The sequence below is a fragment of the Pleurodeles waltl genome, chromosome 4_2 (assembly GCF_031143425.1).
Source record: "Pleurodeles waltl isolate 20211129_DDA chromosome 4_2, aPleWal1.hap1.20221129, whole genome shotgun sequence".
NCBI classification, from domain to species: domain Eukaryota; kingdom Metazoa; phylum Chordata; class Amphibia; order Caudata; family Salamandridae; genus Pleurodeles; species Pleurodeles waltl.
The window spans coordinates 532245521-532258517 of NC_090443.1; the positions used below are offsets into that span (position 1 = coordinate 532245521).

Here is a 12997-nt window from a genome sequence, read left to right on the forward strand (position 1 = left end):
AGAACTTGGAGCCTGTTACGGTGGAAGGTTGCTATCAGGGGCAACTCGTCGTCCGCCTCCTGGAAGATCCTCCCAGTCGTTGTCACAGCTCGATGCACAGGCAAACACGCAGGCCCAAACGTAATGGGCCATTAAGCACATAGTGCCATAGTAATGTCGTCTCTGCTCTAAGACAAGAAAGGAATATGAACCTGACCCTGGATGGGAAATAAAAAAAGAAATCCATATGTGGTACAGTGAGCATCTTACTCATCTGGCCCTCGGTGCCACTCCATCCGCTGCACTAAGTAAAGAAACGCCTCAATAACCACAAGACTTCCAATCTAGGGACAGCAATTTCACATTCACGCTTACAAAGTTAATTTGTCACCCACAGGCTTCAAACCGCCCTACCTTAGACTCTTGGACCGAAGATCTCTGCGTCTGCCCCCCTCCGTCTTTGACGCGCAAAAGAAGCAGGAAAGCCAGCATCAGCAGAGGAAGTCATGCGGCGCGTGCCCTCACCAAAGTGCAGCCTCAGCGGAAGGTCTGCGCAGCATTTCCAGGGAAAACAGGGGCGTAGCTGGCACTGGTGCGGGAGCACTGAGACGCCCAGGGGTCCCCTAAACCCTCCGTATTACTCGGTAATTCAAACAACGGCCAGGAGGGCGGTTTCCTTCCTTGCACTACCAGGGCCACTACACACTGGCTGCGGTAGTGATCGTGCAGTTTTGTGGGAAGGACAACCCCCTCACCCCACGCGCACACCGAGATTGTGTCCGAGTACAATATATAGAACTGGTATTGTTGCGAGACCTAACATTAAAGGTGTTTCGATCCTCCCACCAGCGCACCAAACTGCTGCTCCCCTAAAAATATTGATGGAAAGGAGGGGTCACTGAACACGGGGCTCGCAGAGCGAAACTAGCTCACTGGTTACAAATACTCACAGAATTGTTATTGATGACAGGAGAAGGTATGCCTTCAGCGACCCTGAGCGTACAGGCTAACGTATCACCGCACACACACATCCCTGAAGTTACCTAGAACGTCGCAGTCTTTCGCATTTGGACTTCAGGCCTATGTTACCGGCTTCACAAACCCAGACTCGGGCCCGACACAGCAGAGCTAGCCCTATAGTGACAGTCTGTATCTTGAGGCGGCAGAGCTAACTGTCAGCATCAGATCTTGCAGAAGGAGAATTATCCCTTAGGTGACACCAATGACGGACTTCGGTAACGGACAGCAGAACTATCTATCCTACTATACAAAATCCGTAGGTTCAGGTCACAAACAGAGCTGCAAGCAGGTTACACAAATCTAAACAAGGTGATCCCTCTGGTGACAGAAATTATGTGAAACCTCCGACAGGATCACGCCCCAGATTAGATTCTTGTTTCACATAGCTTACCCAAACCCGAAGAAAAAATAAATAAATAAAAAGCTATTGGGCCAGATGTTCACTGTCAACAAGAAGCCTGGACAAGCTTCCCTGAAGCACACGGCCCTTCCTTCAGTTGTCTGACTGCTCTTGGCTACACCCTGCCAATTCATTCATTACCTCTGCATTGGGGGTTTTCACTGTTCAGAGGTCACTTTGGTTAGTTGCATTTCCTGTATTCATTCCAGGTGTGCAGAAACACCGATTCTTGCAAAGCGCATCAACACTTATGGGGCCAATTACTAGTAATTACAATGCTGTACAGGTATCCTGTACCAGGAAGTAGCAATAATAGTGGTATGAGTATTTCCCGTTGCAGGAATGCCGGTCAATCACGAGTTTCCCCCGAGAAATTAGGAATTCAACACGTGATTCCGGAGTTGTGCACTAGTTCCTGCAATGTATTGCATATTTCCTGTTGTTTTTTCTCTAAGACATGTTGCCTGCTTTGGGCTTGTGAGTACCATAGTGATTGTGCATTTCTTGTAACTCGCGCGTGGATGGTAACTGAGAACGCCACATCTGCATTATCAGCCGGTGGCAATCGAGCAGTTAGCGTTGAAGCCGAATGTGAAATAGACATCGTCTTTTATTGTCATTTCTAGTAACCGTTCATCTGCAACAATTACTGTAAAATGGAGTACGGGGGAGTTCTTTGCAACCAGAATTCGCCATAATGCTCTCCCCCTCTGTAATGACAAATTACTTGAAGTGCATCTGTATTTGAAACAGCATAATAATGACAAATGAAATAAAATGTATTTGATTCACTATAATATCTGCAAAAGGGAACAAGCATTGGTAAATACATTGGGTTTCGCCTATGTGATTAACAACAAAAGAGGTGTGGGAGCAGTGTATGTGTGCAGTGAGAGTGGTTTGAGTGCAGGGAGGGTGGTGTGAGTGCTCTGTGCAGGGTGAGTGGTGCATGAATGAAGGTTGATTAGTGTGTGAGTGCAGGATGAAAGTGTCTCAATGCATGGTGACTGATGGACAGAGTTCAGTAGTTTAGAGTACAGTGGCATAGAGTTCAGTGGCGGAGACTGCAGTGTTGCAGAGTAGTGTTAAAGAGTGCAGTAGTGTAGGGTGGTGTAGAGTGCAGTGGCATAGAGTGGGATAGAGTGCAATAGTATAGAGTTGATGGTTTCAGAATAGAGTGAAGTGGTGTTCAGCGGAGGAGTGCAGGATAGAGTACAGTGGCACAGAGTGATGGCGTGAAGTAGAGTGCAGTGGCAGAGTGCCATGGTGCAGAGTAGATTACAGTGGCATACAGAGAATTGGTTTAGAATGTGGAGTGGTACAGAATAGAGTGCACAGGCGTACAGAGTAGTGGAGTAGAGTGGCGTGGCGTAGAGTGCAGTGTTGCAGAGTGGCATATTGTGCAGTTGGGCACAGTAGAGAGAAGAGGCCTAGACTGGAGGGTGTAGAGGAGAGTACATTAGTATAGAGTAGAGCAGAGAGGTGCAGAGTAAAGTGTCGTATAATGAAGTGCCGGAGTGGAGTGGTGTGCAGTGGTGCAGGGTGCAATGGCATGGTGTAAAGTGCAGTGGTTCAGACTAGAGTAGTATGCATGGTGTAGTAGGACACTTCAATTGAAAATGTGATGTCTGTTATGGCAATGTCCATTGCATTTGCACAGAAACGCACACAGTTTTACTAATATAACTATACAGCTCATAAATGTGTGGAAATGGCTTCACCTAGTGTATTGATTTGTTTTGATCATATTAATGTATTATTTACAACACACCTCACAATTAACAAAATGTGCTTCATTTGTGCTTTGTTAATTTTGTTCAGTGTAAAATTCACCTGTGCCTTGAACTTAATAAGGCAGAAAAATATGTGAAACAGTGCATTTGTATGCAATGCACAGATGTGAGAACAATCTATAAAATATTCACACCCCATTGTAAATTATTTCCAAAACAAAAGGGAATAGGGACTCATTCTGAAAGTTCACTTATGTATATATGCACATTCCGCCAGGATCCAGAAATGTTTACTTCTAAACCTCAAAGTTTTGCATTATATTTCAACTCTGCTAAAGCTTTAACCAGAGAACCTGTGATGTTTTCTCATGCGGGAAAATTTAATTGGTTCTGTGAATTAAAATTGCAACACAAATCAAAGAAAGCAGTTACTCTTTCAAACACAAGTAGCCTTTCAATTAGTCTGTTTGATTACTTTATAAATGAAAAATAATTTCCTTGGATGCTCGGCTGACTCGGCAGATAAAAAGACGGTGGGTGAGAAAAACTTCACACAACTTTTTCTTGTTTTTCCCCATGGGAGGTTAAAGCAGTCTGAAACATTTACTGCTGCTTTAAATTTGTTTTTCAGTGCAGTTTGTAGAACATTTCATTTAACCATGAAATAAAGTGTGGCAAAATATTTATGTTATAAGGGTGTTGGAAAAAATCCAAGTGATTTATTAATAGAAACATACTTGTGTTTTTTACATAATCGTGGCAAAAGCCACGGTGTGAAAGAAAGGGAAAAGCAGCCTTTTCCCAAATGAGCGGGAATGTTTATATGGGCAAAAGGGGTAAGAGGGGGTGTACTTTTCACTCTACAGAGGTATTTGCGGCCTCTCCTAATCCTTACTTAATTTAGGGTCAACAGGATAAAGTGTGACTATGCTCTGCGAATGAGTTTGAAGATCATAGCTCAAATACGGAGCAGCAGGAGCTTCCTTAATGTGCCAATAATTAGTCTAATCCGGGACTGACACGCCAGCTTCGTACGTGCCAGTAGGCAGGCACTACACTGACTGCATAATCAATAATAATTGTAACAATATAACACCAAGAGCAATAACTGCCTGTGCTGTAATCCTCGGCGGGAGCTACCGCTGTGCTGGCTTGCTTGAAAACGGATTGCCGACTGCTCGCCCGCCGCACAGCTGACTGGTCTCCTAATTAACTCTTGCATGCCACGAGGGTCACATGGTGCTCGTGGAGCTGTAGGATTGTTGTGGGCTCATCAACTGTGCTTGTGACTTGAGAGATTACCTTCTGTTTGTTCTGTCAGGAGAAGGAGGAGCTCGTGCACCGGTGCATGGAGAATCAACACTCTGCAGTCTTGGACGAGTAAGTGGGAAAGTTTTAGATTAGGAACCGATACGGTGTGCTTATGGTTTTTATAGCATGCAACGTAAGTGCTGTGCAGTAAAAACATAAATAAACAAATTCCCAAAAAAACACACGAAAACAGTGTTTGGGCCTCGGGACACTGTTAGAAGGAAACAAGAAACATTGGTAAATACAGGAGATACCGTGCTACAGCCAATAGAAACAAAGGAAAAGTAAGTGGCAACCACAGGGACCAATGAAAACCACGGGCGGGAGGTATACCCCTTTTAAGATTTATATTGAATACAATAGATTCCACAAACAGAGCAAGTGCTGTGCAGGCAAAACCTAAAAAGCAGCAGACCAATTACACAACATTATTATTGATATAGTTGGGACTCATTGTGAATTCGCTCAATTACCTGGTTAGGGTGAAAACTAACGTTTGTGCCCAAATCGGAATTACGCACTGTGTACATACCAAAATGCGCTGTAAGTATTCTTCTGGCTGTTCCATTCCACACCAGAGGTCACACAAGAGGCACAACTAAGTGCCTTGAAATAGATACTTCACCCCCTTAGCTGCTGGGCCTTTCCCACCTCCATTGCTGAGCCCTTTTATTTGGCTATTTGAGGTAGTTCACACTTAGGCCTTCATAACTTTTTGTCGACATGAGCTATCCACGCAAAATTTGCGTCCTTTTTGTTCCAACATCCCAGGGATTCTAAAGGTGCCCAGAGTTTGTGGGTTCCCCTGGAGGAGACCAAGAAATTAGCCAAAATACAACTAAAATTTAGTTTTTGTTTTTTTCAGAAAAACTGTAAAAAAAAAAAAAGGGCTGCAGAAGAAAGCATGTGTTTTTTCCCCTGAAAATGGCATCAACAGAGTTTGCAATGCTAAAATTACCATCTTCCCACCTTTCAGGAACAGGAAGACTTGAATTTGAAAAAATTTCTCAACACAATTTTGTCATTTTACTAGGACATACCCCATTTTTACTATTTGTTGCGTTTTCAGCCTCCTTGCAGTTAGTGACAGAAATGGGTGTGAAACCAATGCTGGATCCCAGACAGCTAAACATTTCTGAAAATAAGACAATTCTGAATTTAGTAAGGGGTCATTTGTGTAGATCCTTCAAGGTTTTCCAACAGAAAGTAACAGCTAAAATAAAAAAAAAAAACATATTGAAATTGAGGTGAAAAGAAAGCCATTTCTGTCCACGTTTTCTTCTATAACTTTTTAAAGCTACGATAGATTTTTGAAAGCAATATATCATTATGTCTGCTGGACTCTTCTGGTTGTGGGGATATGTAAGTCTTGTAGGTTCATTAAAAACCCTAGGTACCCAGAGCCAGCTTGCAATGGTTTTTCATTGTATAACGGGTATACAGCAATTCATTTGGTGAAATAACGAGTCAAAAATAGTTATCAAGGAAACCTTTGTATTTCCAAAATGAGCACAATATAGGGTGTTGAGAAGCAGTGGTTATTTGCACATATCTGAATTCCGGGGTCCCCATAATAGCATGTGAATTACAGGGCATTTCTCAAATAGATTTTTTTTTTTTTTTTTTTACACACACGGTCTTACATTTGGAAAGAAAAAATGTAGAGAAAGACGAGGGGGAAATGTGAGAAAGTAGCCTCTTTCTAGCATGGCTACCCCAACTTTTGGCCTGTTTGTGAGTGTGCATGTTAGTGTGTTTTGCCTGTCTCACAGATTCTGCTAGCCAGGAACCCAGTGCTCATAGTTTGTGGCCTGTGTGTTTTTTGTCAGTAATGCTTTACTGTGTCACTGAAAGTTTTGCTAACCAGAACTCCAGTGCTTAAGCTCTCTACTTCCATATTAGTCACTATAGTTTAGTGACCTCACATTCAAATTGGCACACTGGACCAACCTTATAAGTACCTAGTATATGGTAACTAGGTACCCAGGGTTCCAGGAGACCCTTATGGGCTGCAGCATTTCTTTTGCCACCCATAAGGAGCTTCTTCAGGACTGCCACTGTAGCCTGAGTGAAATAGTGCGCACACTATTTCACAGCCATTTTCACTGCACTTAAGTAACTTATAAGTCACCTATATGTCTAACCTTCACTTTCTGAAGGCTAGTTGCAAAGTTACTATGTGTGACGGCACCCTTGCACTAGCAAAGGTGCCCCCATGCTGTCCAGGGCCAATTCCCCAGACTTCGTGAGTGCGGGGATACCATTACACATGTGCACTACATATAGGTCAATACCTATATGTAGCTTCACAATGGTAACTCCGAATATGGCCATGTAAGGTATCTAAGATCATGGAATTGTCCTCACCATTCCAAATATGGTATTGGGGGGGGCAATCCCATGGACCCCCAGTACTGCCAAAGCAGCTCTCTGACGTTTCCACTGCAGCTCCAGCTGTTGCCACCACAGACTGGTTTCTGCTCTCCTGGGGTCTGAGAAGCTCTCTCCCAGGAAGGCAGAACAATGCATTTCCTTTGGGACGAGGGTGTTACACCCTCTCCCCTTTGGAAATAGGTGTTACAGGCTTGGGAGGAGTAGTGGAAATGCTTTGAAGGGCACAGATGGAGCCCTCCTTGCATAGACCAGTCTACACTGGTTCAGGGACCCCCAGTCCCTGTTCTGGCACAAAACTGGATAAAGGAAAGGGGAGTGATCACTCTCCTGTCCATCACCACCCCAGGGTTGGTGCCCAGAGCTCCTCCAGAGTGTCCCTGGTGTTAGCCATCTTGTTTTCCAAGGTGTGGGGACACTCTGGGGATCTGAGTGGCCAGTGCCATCAGGTGACATCAGAGATCCATCCTGATAGGTGCATACCTGGATAGGTAGACAATCCCTCTCTCAGGGCTATTTAGGGTCTCTTCTCTGGGTGTCTCCTCAGATTCAGCTTGCAAGACTCCTCCAGGAATCCTCTGCATAAACTTCTGACCATCGGATCAACCGCAGACTGCTCCAGGAATCGCTGTAACTGCAACAAAGTATCCAGGATGACTCCTGTGACCTCCAACTTAAGCTCCAGCCAGCATTTGCAACAGTTTAAGGTGTGCACACTTGGAGGACTCCCTGTCTTCACCATGCACCAGAAGAACCAAAAGAATCTCCTGTGGAGTGACTGAGTCACTTCGCTGCTCCTGGAGGCACCTTCTGCGACAACAACCAGTTCACTGGGACTCCTCTCCTGACGACGCGCGTGCTCCCTGGAACACAGGTGGTGGACCAACATGACAGGTTGTCCTAAGGTCCAGCTGTCCAAATTTGGAGGAGGCAAGAGCTTGCCATCCCGGTTTGCGGCAGTACCCCTGTGCACAGCATCATCTCCAGCTCCTTGGGCCTCTGTCCAGTTCTTCCAAGAATCCTTCAAGAAGAGTGTAGCCCAGGTCCCCAGCACTCAATCCTGCGACGCACAACTGGCCAAGTTGTTCTCCAGCGGCATGGGACCTTTTGCTGTCGTGCACCATCCGCACTTTGCATCTTCCTTATCCCAGTGTCATGGGACTCCCGTGGGTGCTGCCTGGTCTTCTGTGGGCTCTCTCCAGTGTTGGGTGCCCCCTCTGCCTGATATAAGGCCCCCAGGTCCCTCCTGGGTCCAGGCAGCACCATTTTGAAGCAAACTGCGACATTGCTTGAACCAAGGCTTGTTGGACGAATCCAGCAACGCAAACAGCCTGCATCTAACATCTCAACGTGGGACATCTCCTGCACCTGCAATTCGTGTATCACATTCCACTTTTAGTATATGGTTTGTGTTGCCCCCTAGGCCTATTGCATTCTATTGTATTTTCTACTGTTTGCACTATTCTATGACTATTTACTTACCTGATGTCGGTCTCTAATGTATATGTTGTGTATAATACTTACCTCCAGAAGGAGGTATGGCCTCTATTTTAGTGACACAAGGCCAAAAATATCTTAAAGTACCTTTATTTTTGGTAACACTGAGTATTGTCTTATTGTGTATAAGTACTGTGTGAGTATAGTGGTATTGCAGGAGCTTTGCATGTCTCCTAGTTTAGTCTAAGCTGCTTTGCTACAGCTACCTCTAGACAGCCTAACCTGCTAGGACACTGCGTACATTTCACTAATAAGGGATAACTGGACCTGGTATAAGGTGTAAGTACCTTAGGTACCCACTACAAACTAGGCCAGCCTCCAACAGGCAATAACACTTGTTTTTCTATTTTGTGTTCCCCAGTCTCCCGATAAAAATGGTACCTCACTTGTGTGGGTAGGCCTACTGCCTGCGACAGAAAACTCAACATGGACACATCACATTTTTACATTGAAATCTGACGTGTTTTTTGGAAAGTGCCTAACTGTGGATTTTGGCCTCCAGCTCAGCCGGCACCTAGGGAAACCTACCAAACCTGTGAATTTATGAAAACTAGACACCTAGGGGAAGCAAGGATGGGGTGACTTGTGGGGCTCTCATCAGGTTCTGTTACCCAGAATCCTTTGCAAACCTCAAAATGTAGAGAGAGAAAAAAAAAAAACTTTCCCCCTCAGATTTCAGTGTTGCAAAGTTCTGGAATCTGAGAGGAGCCCTAAACTTCCTTCCACCCAGCATTCCCCTGAGTCTCCCGATAAAAATGGTACCTCACTGGTGTGGGTAGGCCTAGTGCCAGTGTCCGGAATGAATCAGACAATGGTCAATGTTAGCCCCTACATAAGGGCAACTGTTGACACAGCGGTGGGTAATTCCAGACGCAGGTACTAGGTATAGGCACTCAACTAGGGTAGCGTTATCAGGACAGGTGGGGGAACACTGGGTCGTAGGAATTTTGTGGATCCCAGCATATTCCTGTAGTTTGTGTGACAGAAATGCAAGAAAAAAAAAAAAAAGATTTTTTATTCAACATTTCACCTTTGCAGGGTATTCTGGGTAAGAAAACTTTGGGGAATCCACACAAGTCACACCTCAGTGGATTTCCCCCAGGTCTCTAGTTTCCAGAAATGTCTGGGTTGGTAGGTGTCCCTATATGGCCGCCGAGCCCGGGACCAAAAACCCAGGTGCCTGCCTTACAAAACTAGGTTGTTTTGTGATAGTCTCCACAATATGATTTGGGTGGTAGATTGTGGAGCTGAACTAAATTGGGGAGCTCCAAAGAGAGCACTTTCTCTGTGCTTGCTGCCACATGCACCTGCTCTCTGGGTTGGCCTAACCCGCTACTGTCCCACTGCACAGACTGTGCTTACAAAGGGACAGCAGGACTGTCCTTATCACCTCACTCAGAATCACTCGAAGAGGAGTTGTTGGAAAAATCACTGTGAGTCTGCCCTCAGTTGCGGTTTCAGTATCTGCTGTCTCGGTCTCTGATCCTACATTAAAGTTGTTATAACCAGAGTTAGGGCTTGAGCAGCAGTCATCCAACAAGATGCCATCTCTGCTACTGGCTAAACTCTCACTCTAAAACACTAGGGTACGTAGACAGTCACAAAATTGCTGGTGTGTGTGTGTGTGCAACAGTAAAGGTCAGACACCTTACCTTCGCTACTTCCTTCAATCAGCACGTTCTCTCAATACACTCAGAAAAACAAAAAAGACACTATTACTTCACCTTGTCACATACCAATCGAACAGTCTTTAGCACCTCTGGCACCCAGTCCAACAATCATTATTGGTGCTCCCACTCCCATGACCACCTCCTTGGATTCCCTCACTACCACCCAGCAAAAGTGCCCTTCCTCTCTCCATAGCCCCCCTCGCACATACATTTCATTTGCATTAAAGCGCGGGTAATGGCTGGCTTACTAACCAACTCAGCTATTTACATAAAATACAGATTTGATCTTTGCAGTAGGCATGTAAACCTTCTGCGCTGCTTTAAGGGATCAAAACTACCACTAGACAAAACTCAGATCCTTTTGTAGCAGAAACATAATTACAAGAGTTACTGTAGAGGAGAATCTGGTCCAATTACATCCATCTCTCTCCCGAGAGTGGCTGGCCCTCTCTGAGCTTCAGTCGCTGCTGCCTGTCCTGTTTACCAGTAGTTCTCATTGGTGGTGTTGGAGGCAGAGATGCTCTCTCCACACCTGCTCCATCAGTGATGCCCTCTGGCAGAGTGACCCACTCTGCTCTTTACTGAGGTCGTAGCCCAGTCCCGCCAAGGTCTGCCCCTGCTGCCTCATCGACCGCGACCCCTTTGCTACAGGAGACAACGATGATCTGGGTCCTGCGGGAAATCACAGCACCGCCCTTTCTCCTCTTCTTTTCCCACCCAAGCTCTTTGCCCTCTCCACTCCCCCCCCTTCCTCGCTCTTGGCCCTTTCCAGCATCCACTGCCTCTTGCCCACCCCACGCTATCCAAGGCAGCATCATGCCACCCAGTGCCCCTACGCGCTCTCTCCTGGAACACGCCTGGCCTCACACAAATAATAAACGTAAGAAAATCCTGGCATATCTCCAACCCAAGTGTGTGGATAGGGGCCTCCTCCAGAAGACCTACCTTTAGTCAGCGGAGGTGGAAAAGCTCAGACATGATTGGGTTGTGAGGGTGATCCACAGTAGCCGCCTGCCCACACTGCTCAAAGGAACCGTGCAATCCTGCATACGCGCCGTGGTGATCCTTCTGCAGAAATCACTGGCCCTTACACTGATCAAGACATGGACCGGGGAGAAGGGTTGGTAAATGTAGGAAACCAGGCTTTTTGCAGGGTGCACCACCCCACACACTTTTTGGCCCCATTTAGACTACTAGCTGCTGGTTTCGGACTCCGGTAGTGCACTGGGTCCCTACTAACTAGGCCTCAGTGCCAGTGCTCTCTTCATAAAAACGAGAAATGACAATTGTAACCCACATGTCAAGGACTTTAGCATCCTGTAAGTCCCTAGTAAATGGTACCCCTGGTACCTAGGGCAAGAAGGTCCCTAAGGGCTGCAGCATGTATTGTGCCACCCTAAGAGACCCACAACCAAACTGCATGCAGACCGCCATCACAGAATGCGTGAAGTGGTGCAAACCATTTTGGTGTGTGCAATGCATGCCTCAGAGCCCTAAGGTATGGTGCATTATATTACATGTGAGGGCACATCTGCAAGAGCATGTGATGCCTAGTTCCACTGCTAGACATTGCAAGTGTTCAGGCAGCCATGTGGAGGACATGTACTGGGCACCGGCCATTATGAGTTACCCAATAACATGATGGCTACACTGACAATACTGGTGTTTGGTATCAAACACCTTGTCTTAATAAATCCATACTGATGCCAGTATCGTATTTGTGACATGCACCCAGAGGGTACCTTTAGGTGCCCCCTGAAAATCCTCACTAGGTGTGAGAGCCAGCTGCTCCACATGGTCGTGGTAACAGCTAAAAATGGTGTCCAACCACACTGGTGCTCCACCCAACTCCCCAAACACGACAAGTGGCTCACAGGGGTGTATCAGACAATTGCATATGAACTAATCATTTACAACCTGCAAGTTAATGCCGAGAATTTCCTTCAAAAGGCTTGTGCCTGAGTGGGCTGACTAGCAGCATTGTCTCGGCCGCCTGGGTTTTCGTGCTGTGCCCTGGGCTGCAGCTTCTCCCCTCTCCCCCCCGACTTGGGCCTTGCTTGAGATTCGGCACCCCCGAGCATCAACATCTACTTCTACATTCGCCACACGTTCTCTACACTGTTTGCTCCTCTGTCTGCTCCCTCCCCACAGTCTGGTTTAGACCCGCACTGCCTTCCCTGCGAGCCTTCTCTCCCTTTTTAAATGTATTTTCCTTCTCTTCCCCTTTCTCTCCTTTTCCTTTCTTGCTTTTCCTTCATACTTCTCACCTTGCTGCCTCCTGCTCCCTCACACCCTCTGCTACTCTGCCAACCTCCTAGCTCACCCACCCTTTCCCAACTGCTCCATGGCCAGACCAGCCTGTTCCTTGCACCCTTTATCTACTATGTGAGCCCCTGTATTTTCTGACAGCTATGGGCAGCCGGTCTGGAGCTTTATATTGTCTGTTGTTTCCTGGTGCTGTATTCCCCTCCCCCGGCCCCCCTCATCTTCCCCATTCCCCCATGTAAACTTCAATGAAGAAGTGTGAAACAAAAAATATTAAAGCAGCACAATGCAGCACATTTTGTGATAAAATATAGCAAGAGTCAGCAGTTGAATAACAAATTTGAAGTACAACACAATTGTGGTCTATGGTTGTTTAATCTTGTTAGTTTATTTAACGTGCATCAAAGCATTCCTATATACAAGCCAGCCTTATTAAACGTAGTTCCAAGTAGGTCTTTCAAAAAGCCAGTCAACATGTATTTTGGCCATTACGTGGCGCACAGGCCTGGGACTTTTTCAAGGCTGTGTGTAGTGATACATTGACATTAATTTACAGAAATTGGTATCAAATATAATAAGATATCCCATAATGAATTACAAAATTGGGGTCAAATTATAATAAGAGGGCAAAGAATGTACAAAGAACAGAAATCAAGAGATAAAAGAAGTTGCCATTATTATTAAGTATTCTTAGGAAAAATGGAATTCCATTAAAGTTACAGGTCGATAAT

At 45.8% G+C, this 12997-nt stretch overlaps 1 protein-coding gene across 2 annotated transcripts in view; it reads right to left on the reverse strand.

Moving 5' to 3' along the window:
• Positions 1-12997, reverse strand: part of NPL (N-acetylneuraminate pyruvate lyase) — a 216647-nt gene that overhangs the window by 129810 nt on the left and 73840 nt on the right. Inside the window, exon 1 of one of the 2 annotated variants that reach the window (XM_069232055.1) lies at positions 394-447. The exons of the other annotated variant lie outside the window; for it this stretch is intronic. The gene's annotated coding sequence lies outside the window, so the exon portion shown is untranslated. Of the gene's footprint in view, positions 1-393; positions 448-12997 lie in introns of those variants that run through there. 2 annotated transcript variants of the gene reach the window in all.